General features: G+C 30.7%; 1 non-coding gene across 1 annotated transcript; it reads left to right on the top strand.

Annotated features, from left to right (window-relative positions):
• Positions 1 to 218: 218 nt before the first annotated feature.
• Trnal-caa (transfer RNA leucine (anticodon CAA)) lies at positions 219 to 298 on the top strand. The gene is given in 2 exon segments: positions 219 to 256; positions 262 to 298. It is a non-coding gene; the product is annotated as a tRNA-Leu (tRNA).
• The last annotated feature ends 8485 nt before the right edge of the window (positions 299 to 8783 follow it).

Raw genomic sequence — 8783 nt, 5'->3', positions numbered from 1 at the left:
CCATGCAAAAAAATAATTTTAGGAAAAAAACAAAAAAAAAACGTTTGAAAAATTTTTGACCACCTTTTGGTCCTGGCAACATGCAAATTTGTTAAAAGGACTCCTTTTTGAGTAAGATTGTGCAAAAAATCCGAATTAGAATATTTTTCCTAGCGGATGCGCGGTGGCTTTCTGGACTAACTGGATTTCTACCTACTCGATGAGTTTAATACGTGCAAGGCTCGTTAGCTCAGTTGGTAAGAGCATCACACTCAATTTGAAATCGTGAAGGTCGTGGGTTCGAATCCCACATGAGCCCTATTTTTTTGTTTTTTTTTTGTTGTTTTTATTGTCATTTAACTATAAGCAAAACATAAAAATAAACTTTTTGTAGAAAGTTTTCCAGCACGATATACTATAGTAGGTATAAATAAATAAAACGATTTTTAACTGCTTTTCCAAAGACAGTAAAGCCCGCTCACACAAAAAACAACACAAAAAAAAACACAATATTACCTACGAATGGATAAAAATATTGAATATTTTGAAGTTATCGTAAATAGGCATGTTCAATTTTACGATGCCTTCGTGTTATCAAAACACTTTTTATTAACGAAAACTTCATTCAAAACGTTTTAAGCAATAATTAATTATTAATAGTACCTATATATTATATTATTCAACGAGCATGTAATGGTGGTTATTACTCACATGATGAAGTTTGTGACATGAGCCGTAGGCGAGTGTCGTAATTAATCAGAGTGAGTAATAGCCATTATAGTAGAGTACTATACTTTTTCTACGACCTTTTTTATTTTAATTAAGTATGTATTAAAAAAATATAATTATCAACTACTCGAGATTAAAATTATAATTTACAAAAATAAATTTTGTTTACCAATAGTACAAGGCTGAATAATTGGTTACTTAGTATTAGTAAATGCTGTCTTAATTACCTAGGTCTTGTAAAAAATACAAGAAACAGTCAGCTCCAGTTATATTCATTTCCAAAAAATTATTAGTACAAATTTGTATTTTACCTACTGTCATTGTGATAAATAGGAAATGGCTATTATCGATGGACGTATTGTATAAAGTTATAATGTGCATACATTTATATTTAACTATATTTATAATACAGTACGTAAATCGTTCAGCTGGACATAGGGAATATTTTTACATTGTATTAGATTTATTATTTACAGTTATCTCAAAATCTCAATGTACATTGAGATAATTGTGACAACTGCGCTAACCTGGCTTAGTTGAAGCTTCTGTTCGAGTACGAGTTTTTTATGCAGTAGAGCTGGGGTGGGATTACGAACACTCGATACGAATTGTATCCGCCATGTTTTCCCGTAAGGCGCTATGGGAAAACATGGCGGATACGATTCGTATCGAGTGTTCGTAATTCCTATGCTGTTCGAACGAATAGAATGAGTGAGTTTGGAAATAAGGCTGTTTATAAATAAATGAAAAACAAAGATTGTGATTACAGTGGGTGATCATATTATTAGAGCCACCTAGTAAAATTCAATGTTTTAGAGGAAGGGTATATAATTGACTTGTATCATATATTAATCGATTTGTTTTCATTTGGCTGTCTTGTTAAACTTTATGAAAGTGCAATAAATAGTCTGACAATAGTGGCAACACGCATGTGTGGCAATGCCATGCCTTTGTTTGTCAGTGCTGCCCAGCCTAGCTTGCAACTCGTGTGCCTATTATTTTGTATTCTTGGTGTTTAGAGTTATAATAAACTTTGCGAATTTCCATTGCTCTCTAGTGATATTCTAACAGGCCTATACTATTTTTTGCGAATTTAGTAAAAATTGCGCGTTTGTTCCACTAGTGGTACCAGAACATCATAGGAAATCCAAAGACATCTCACCAAGGAAAATAGCAGAAATATAAACTTCAATATTCAATATTAATTACTCCAACAGAAACATAGCATCCATTTCTAAAGTTTCAAAGGCAACGTGGACCGTATAAAGAAAAAACTTACATACCATTATTAAACAAAAGTAAAATTTTCTGAGGTGGGTCTAATAATATGATCACCCACTGTAATTAGTTAATCATTCTACTTTAATTTTTAAAATACTTTTTATTTAAAAACTAATTTCAAAATTAAACGGTCATAGTTTTCCCATTCTCGGCCAAAATATTTAGCTAATACTACATTGTCATGTTTTGATGTTTATTTGTGTCAGTCGAAATTAATTGTCAATTTTGAGGTTAATGCCTCTTAATGCAAACAACCATTTTGTCATCGAGAGAGCGCAGTTGCCACAATTATCTCACTGTATATTCCCTATGTCCAGCTAAACGATTTACGTATTCATAAAATCCTTTATAAAAGGTATATTTGTTAAAATCCAGACTTAGACTTGCTTCCATACAGTCATGATGTGAACTTGTCAGATAGAGCTCATTGGTACCTCGGGCGAAAAACATTGGATATCTTAATCATCCATGTTATAATTCACATCTTTGTCATATGTTCCGATGACGGATCAATTGTAAAGGGTTTTTACCCTGTTATTTTTACTTTGGTGGCTTGCATGTAGATTCTAAGATTGCACTGATGATGATCGGTCAACCGATCGAAAACTAGTTCTGTCTTTGATGTAGCCCTATATAGGGACTTTAACAAATATACCTTTTATAAAGGATTTTATGTTTTTGTAATGGTATACAGCCAACTACAGGAAATTTTTCCTCGTGGATTTACGTATTGTATAATAATATAACCATATATAATACACTGGGGTGCAAAATTAACCGGACACCTTAAAAATGGTGGGTCATTTTTGATGTCTGGAATTTCCTAAACCTGTTGTCCGATTTAAGTGATTTTTTTAATATATTATAGCCTTATTCTTTACCAATATCGATGTAATAGTACTGTTGCTAAACAGTTAAGTTTTCATTGTATACCGGGTGTACCAATCAATTTGTGTTTTTTTTTCTAAAAGTTCGCATCACTCTGTGGAACATTCTAGCATTTATAATCATAATAGTAAACAAGGTATAAAAGTAAAAAAAATACTGACCCATTGTTAGGTACAGTTAAAAATCCTTTAAAATTTTTTCGAAGTTAATTATTGATATAAATTACAATAATTATTTTGTTAAAAAAACAAGTTTAAGTAATTTTATTTGCAGTTTACATAAGACTAATATTAAAAGTGGCATGCACCACTTGAACCTAACTTCAGCCCGTGAATGACCCGCTAGTAATGAACTATTACTCACGGGAAAAGTAATAAGTGTTATTATCTGTTCAAAAATAGTGAATAATGAGCATGTTATTAAACGGTCGTAGAAAAAATTACTTACAATTGTTGATTTATTACAATACATACTCTAATTTATATCAATAATTAACATGGATACATTTTTAAAGAATTTTTCACTGTAACAATGGGCCAGTATATTTTTGATGTATAAATTTAGTTCAGAGAAATAAGGAAAAAAATATTATGTTTGTGACACAACCCCCTCCAGGCCGAAACCAAATTTTTTGAGTAGTATGGACATCTATAATAATAACCTATATGTTTCCTGCAGCCGATTTTGATGATATACATAGTTATAAACAAATGAAGATCAAAAGACGGTACATTTTCGCCTTTTTTGTCTATAACCAAAAAGTAGGGTATTTTAAACAAATTTGAGAGTGAGAAAATCATAAATCTTATAAAAACTTCAATATAGCTATCCTGTCTATCCTTATTGGTTGCTTAGAACATTGCAAAATAAATCATAAATTTTAAGTTTTTATAAATATTTCTTTCAAAAATATTTATAAAATTTCAGATTTTATCAGAATACTGAGACTTCTGATGCTTAAATCATACCCTAAATTTCAAAGCAATTGGTCAAATAGTTTAAAAGGTATTTAATTTGTTTATCCCAAATTAATTTTTTTTTCAACGCTATAAGTCAGAAAATGATGAAGTTACACTAATACTTTGGATGGTTTATGAAAAAAAAGATTTATACTATTAATTTAATTAAAAAAATGACAAAAATAATTGTAAATACTGCAAAATTATTTTGTAAAAACATGTGAATTAAAAAAGGGGGGGTTAACTTCGTCCCTAATTGTCCTAGGACAATTGTTTTTCTTTCTAAATGTGTATAAAAATTCAGTCTTTCCAAATATAAAAAAAAATTTCTACGGGTAACGGTTAAAAAGTTATTCTAATTGTATATAAGTAAGCAAAAAATGAACGTGTTTTTGCAAAATAATTTTACACTGTTTAAAATTACTTTTTGTCATTTTTTTTAATTGAGTCAATAATATAAATGTTCTTCTTCCATAAACTGTCCGAAGTATTACTGTAACCTCATAATTTTCTGACTTATAGTGTTGAAAATAAATGAATTTGGGAGAAATAAATTAAATAACTATTAAACTATTTGACCAATTGCTTTGAAATTTAAAATATAATTTAAGCACCAGAAATCGCAGCAATTCGTGTAATAAGAAGGTTCTAAGTTAATTTTTACATAAGTTATGAATATTTATAAAAACTCGAAATTTATGATTTATTTTGCAATTTTCTAAGCAACCAATAAGGATAGACATATTCAGCGAACGCCATATTGGAATTTTTTAGACGATTTATGAATTTCTTTCTCTCAAATTTGTTTAAAATGCTTAACTTTTTGGTTACAGACAAAAAAAGCGAAAATTTACCGTTTTTTGATTTTCATTTATTTATAACTATGTATGTATATCATCAAAATCGGCTGCAGGAAACATAAAGGTTATTAAAACTTTAAAAAGGGAGTAAACCCTGTAGTTGGCTGTATACCTTCAATATAACAACGTGGGATGAAGTAAACACTTCTGTTGTATGTAGGCATATACGAATTTATTAAAAAATCCTTAAAATTTATCCACGAAGGAGTGGACCGAAAACGTTTTGTACTTCCACTCCTTCGTGGATAAATTTTAAGGATTTTTTAATAAATTCGTATATGCCTACATACAACAGAAGTGTTTACTTCATCCCACGTTGATAAAGGTTATTAATATAGATGTCCATACTACTCAAAAAATTTGGTTTTGGCCTGGAGGGGGATGTATCACGAGAAAAATCTTATTTCTCTGGACTAATTTTAGGATTTGAATATTGGAGTGGAGGCTATTAAAATGTAAACATAACCATTGAGTACTAGTGCCGTAAACTGTTACTCTAAAAAGGGTAGACTGTTTACGGATATGAAATTTATATCAATTAATTCGGTTTTACTTACTGATGATTTTACAATAAAGTCATATCGGGGGCAAATGTTCTTTTTCACGTAATTGCTATATAAAATATGTCTTATTTTTAAAAGCCACCGCCATTATCCTCCATTATACAGGGTGTCCCGAAAAGATTGGTCATAAATTATACCACAGATTCTGGGGTCAAAAATAGGTTGATTGAATCTCACTTACCTATATATAATATAGTGCACACAAAAAAAGTTACAGCTCTTTGAAGTTACAAAATGAAAATCGATTTTTTTCCATATATCGAAAACTCTCTAAGATTTTTTATTGAAAATGGACGTGTGGCATTTTTATGGCAGCAGCATCTTAAAATAAAATTAAAGTGTAATTTGTGCGCCCCATAAAAATTTTATGGGGGTTTTGTTCCCTTAACCCCCCAAACTTTTGTGTACGTTCCAATTAAATTATTATTGTGGCATCGTTAGTTGAACACAATGTTTTTAAAACTTTTTTGCCTCTTAGTACTTTTTCGATAAGCCAGTGTTTATCGAGATATTTTGAATATTTGTCGAATCCAACACATATTTGCATATGGTTAAGAAGTACAATAGAGACATGTTAATAATCTGAAAATTTATTTATAATTTACATTTTTAGGTATATTTTGAGAAAGAAGCTACATCTCGATAAAAGGTGACTTATGAAAAAAGACTAAGAGGCAAAAGTTTTAAAAACACTGTGTTTAACTAATGGTACCACAATAATAGTTTAATTGGAACGTACACAAACATTTGGGGGGTTTAAAGGAACACTGTAACCCTTATAGTAGGGTTATATTTTTTTTTTGGTACTAAAATTTGATTGATGAAGAGAAAGGAGTAGTGAGAAACGGCTTAACAAGTTAAAATTAGAATGAAGATAACAAATTAATTATGAGGATGAGGATGAGACGTAAAAGCTCAGGAAGTGGAGATCGGCTTATTTTCGTGCTGTTGTTTAGGGGAGAAAGAGATAGTGATAAAGGAAGAAACCAGAAAAATTAAAAAGTAATGAAATACTTAAAAGAAAAGAACTGACCTATGATCAATAAACCAAAGATGGGCGCCAGAAGTAAATGCCTTTTAGAGCCTTTACTTCGTTGATAGAACAGTGTGGGAGACTAGAAAAGAGAGAGAGAGAGATATAGAGAGAGAGATATATAGAGAGAGAGATATAGAGAGAGATATATATATATAGAGAGAGAGAGATATAGAGAGAGAGAGGGGGGGAAAGAGAGAGAGAGAAAGAGAGAGAGAAATAAGGAGAAAGATATAAACAATCCAAATAACTTAATCCTGAAATAAAATATTATATGAACACATATAGTTGAGAGATATCAGGTGCAGGTGAAATGATACAAACCCAATAGGTATACCTTATTTTTATTGTGTAAAAAAAATATCTAGATATATGTAAAGTAAGATTTTGGTAACTAATGTATATATATATAATGTAAAATTTCTAGCTAAAAATATAAATAATGTATAATAATGTAAAACATTGGCTTGCAAGATGAATATATAATAGTAAAATTTAATTAATAATATAAATAATGAATATGAGTAATGTTAAAATTTTGGTTGCCAAGATATAAGCAGATAACGTCAAAGTTTCCGACGATTTAACGGTTTCTATGAGTTTACGTTTCTTTCAGATACAAACAATAAAAAGACAGAAAAACAATAGTGAGTGCTAGTCAACAGAACCAGATGATATTCTTCATAAGACCGTATTAATATACTTGTATATTATCTACCACAATACCTAAGTTATTATGTAATGAACCCTATAGAGACCAATGCTCTAGGTCTATAAGTACTTATGTTCCCTTACATGCATTGAGATTTAGATGAAAAATTAACAAAATATTATTTGTTGTGTAGACACAACCGATAGTAAAAGATATGATAAGGGAAGTTAAAAAATAATCTAATGCTTAACAACAAATGTAGAATAAATATATAATATATTGCGGAACACAATTCGGTCTATAAATGAGAACATTAATTAAGTACACTTATCTTTGTTCCAATCTAGATGAAATTCCTTCAGCTCTAATTCCAAGTGTTGGCTTATGGACGTGCCGGTTTATCAGACGGTAAGCGGCTCTATGAGTATACACATCTTAGGGAAGATTTACGTTCCAGATAATTAATAGGAATGTTATTCTTAGTGCATTTTCCATATAAGTTGTCTTTGTGGGATATTAAAAGCTTGGTTCTATTTTATAATTCTCTAGGTACGGCTAAAAAGAGAGGTTCTCATTAGGTATCTAGAAATTTTTTCCTGGATACAAGGTGAGACAGACCGGTTACAAAAGATAACCGAACATATTCTTCCACATAAATGGGAAGGTCATTTATCCAAAATGAAATTACATTATTACTTAAGTAATATATTTCTAAAAGTAGCTTTGCTAGATTTGACTTTTTAAGGTATAAAATTATTCATTTTGATATATGTGTTTCCTAAATTTCCAAAAGAAATTTTTAAAATAAAATCACTTACCAGACGTTCATTTTAGGTATATTATATCTTTACAGATATATTTAGCTTGCTTTGTAATTGCAATTCCAAAATAGATTTATTGAATATCTCCTATTCTTTTATGTATGACATCTGCCGTTTTTTCTCCAACACATATTTGTCTGTATTTGACCTTCTTAAGTCGTTGGTTAGCTAGCACTAATTCTGTTTTCATTTTCCTACCTCGATCGTAAGGTAACTTTTTGTTATTCGATGTTAATTATTACGGTTGTCGGGAGTGGCTACTCGTAAACGTAGCGGAACGCTACATTCCCCCTCCACTCGATATAATTTTCCTTCAGAAAATTATTCTGGCAAAAACCAAAACGAAGTTTATTCTTGGCAGGGTTAGTACTTTAATATGGGTCAGGAGTAGTAGCTCCTAGCAGTTGTAGCTGTAGTTACAGTCACAATCACTCCACAAAGTTAAAGATAGGATTAGTACATCAACTAACTAATCTAATCTAACCTAAAACATTAATTTTGAATTTGGCTCAAAGTGGGTAAACATCCACATTATACCACATATTTACACAAGGGAAATAAAAGGCAACACTTCTCATGCTTCCGAGCATGGAAGAGTGCGGGCACAAAAGTATGACACACTTGTGTGGATCCAACACAAGAGTGCATCAAGGTAAGTTCCCAAGATTCCGGAACCGGTATGGTTTACGGAGATCGCGAGAAAGGAACTTTTCCTTCCTTAACGTAGACAAGGACTAGTCTGATGATCTGCATCCAGACTTTATTTACGAATGAACCGTATACTAGGTATCTTAAAGTTTACTAATAGTTATTCTTGTTGTACCATTACTTACATCAATTAAACTTATTAAATCGTTCACATTAAAGGCTTAGATTACACGTAACCCCAAATTGTGATCAACGTGAACTAAAGGTACTAGAAAAAAATATTCCTGACTAAAACAAAGTATCCACCCAACTACATAAAGAACCATTAAATTTGGCCTTACTCACTATCGGACTCACTATCGATTTGGAT

This window comes from Diabrotica virgifera, chromosome 1, assembly GCF_917563875.1.
Source record: "Diabrotica virgifera virgifera chromosome 1, PGI_DIABVI_V3a".
NCBI lineage: Eukaryota > Metazoa > Arthropoda > Insecta > Coleoptera > Chrysomelidae > Diabrotica > Diabrotica virgifera.
Note: the sequence above shows the minus strand (reverse complement) of the source record. Positions and strands in the feature narration are given on the sequence as shown.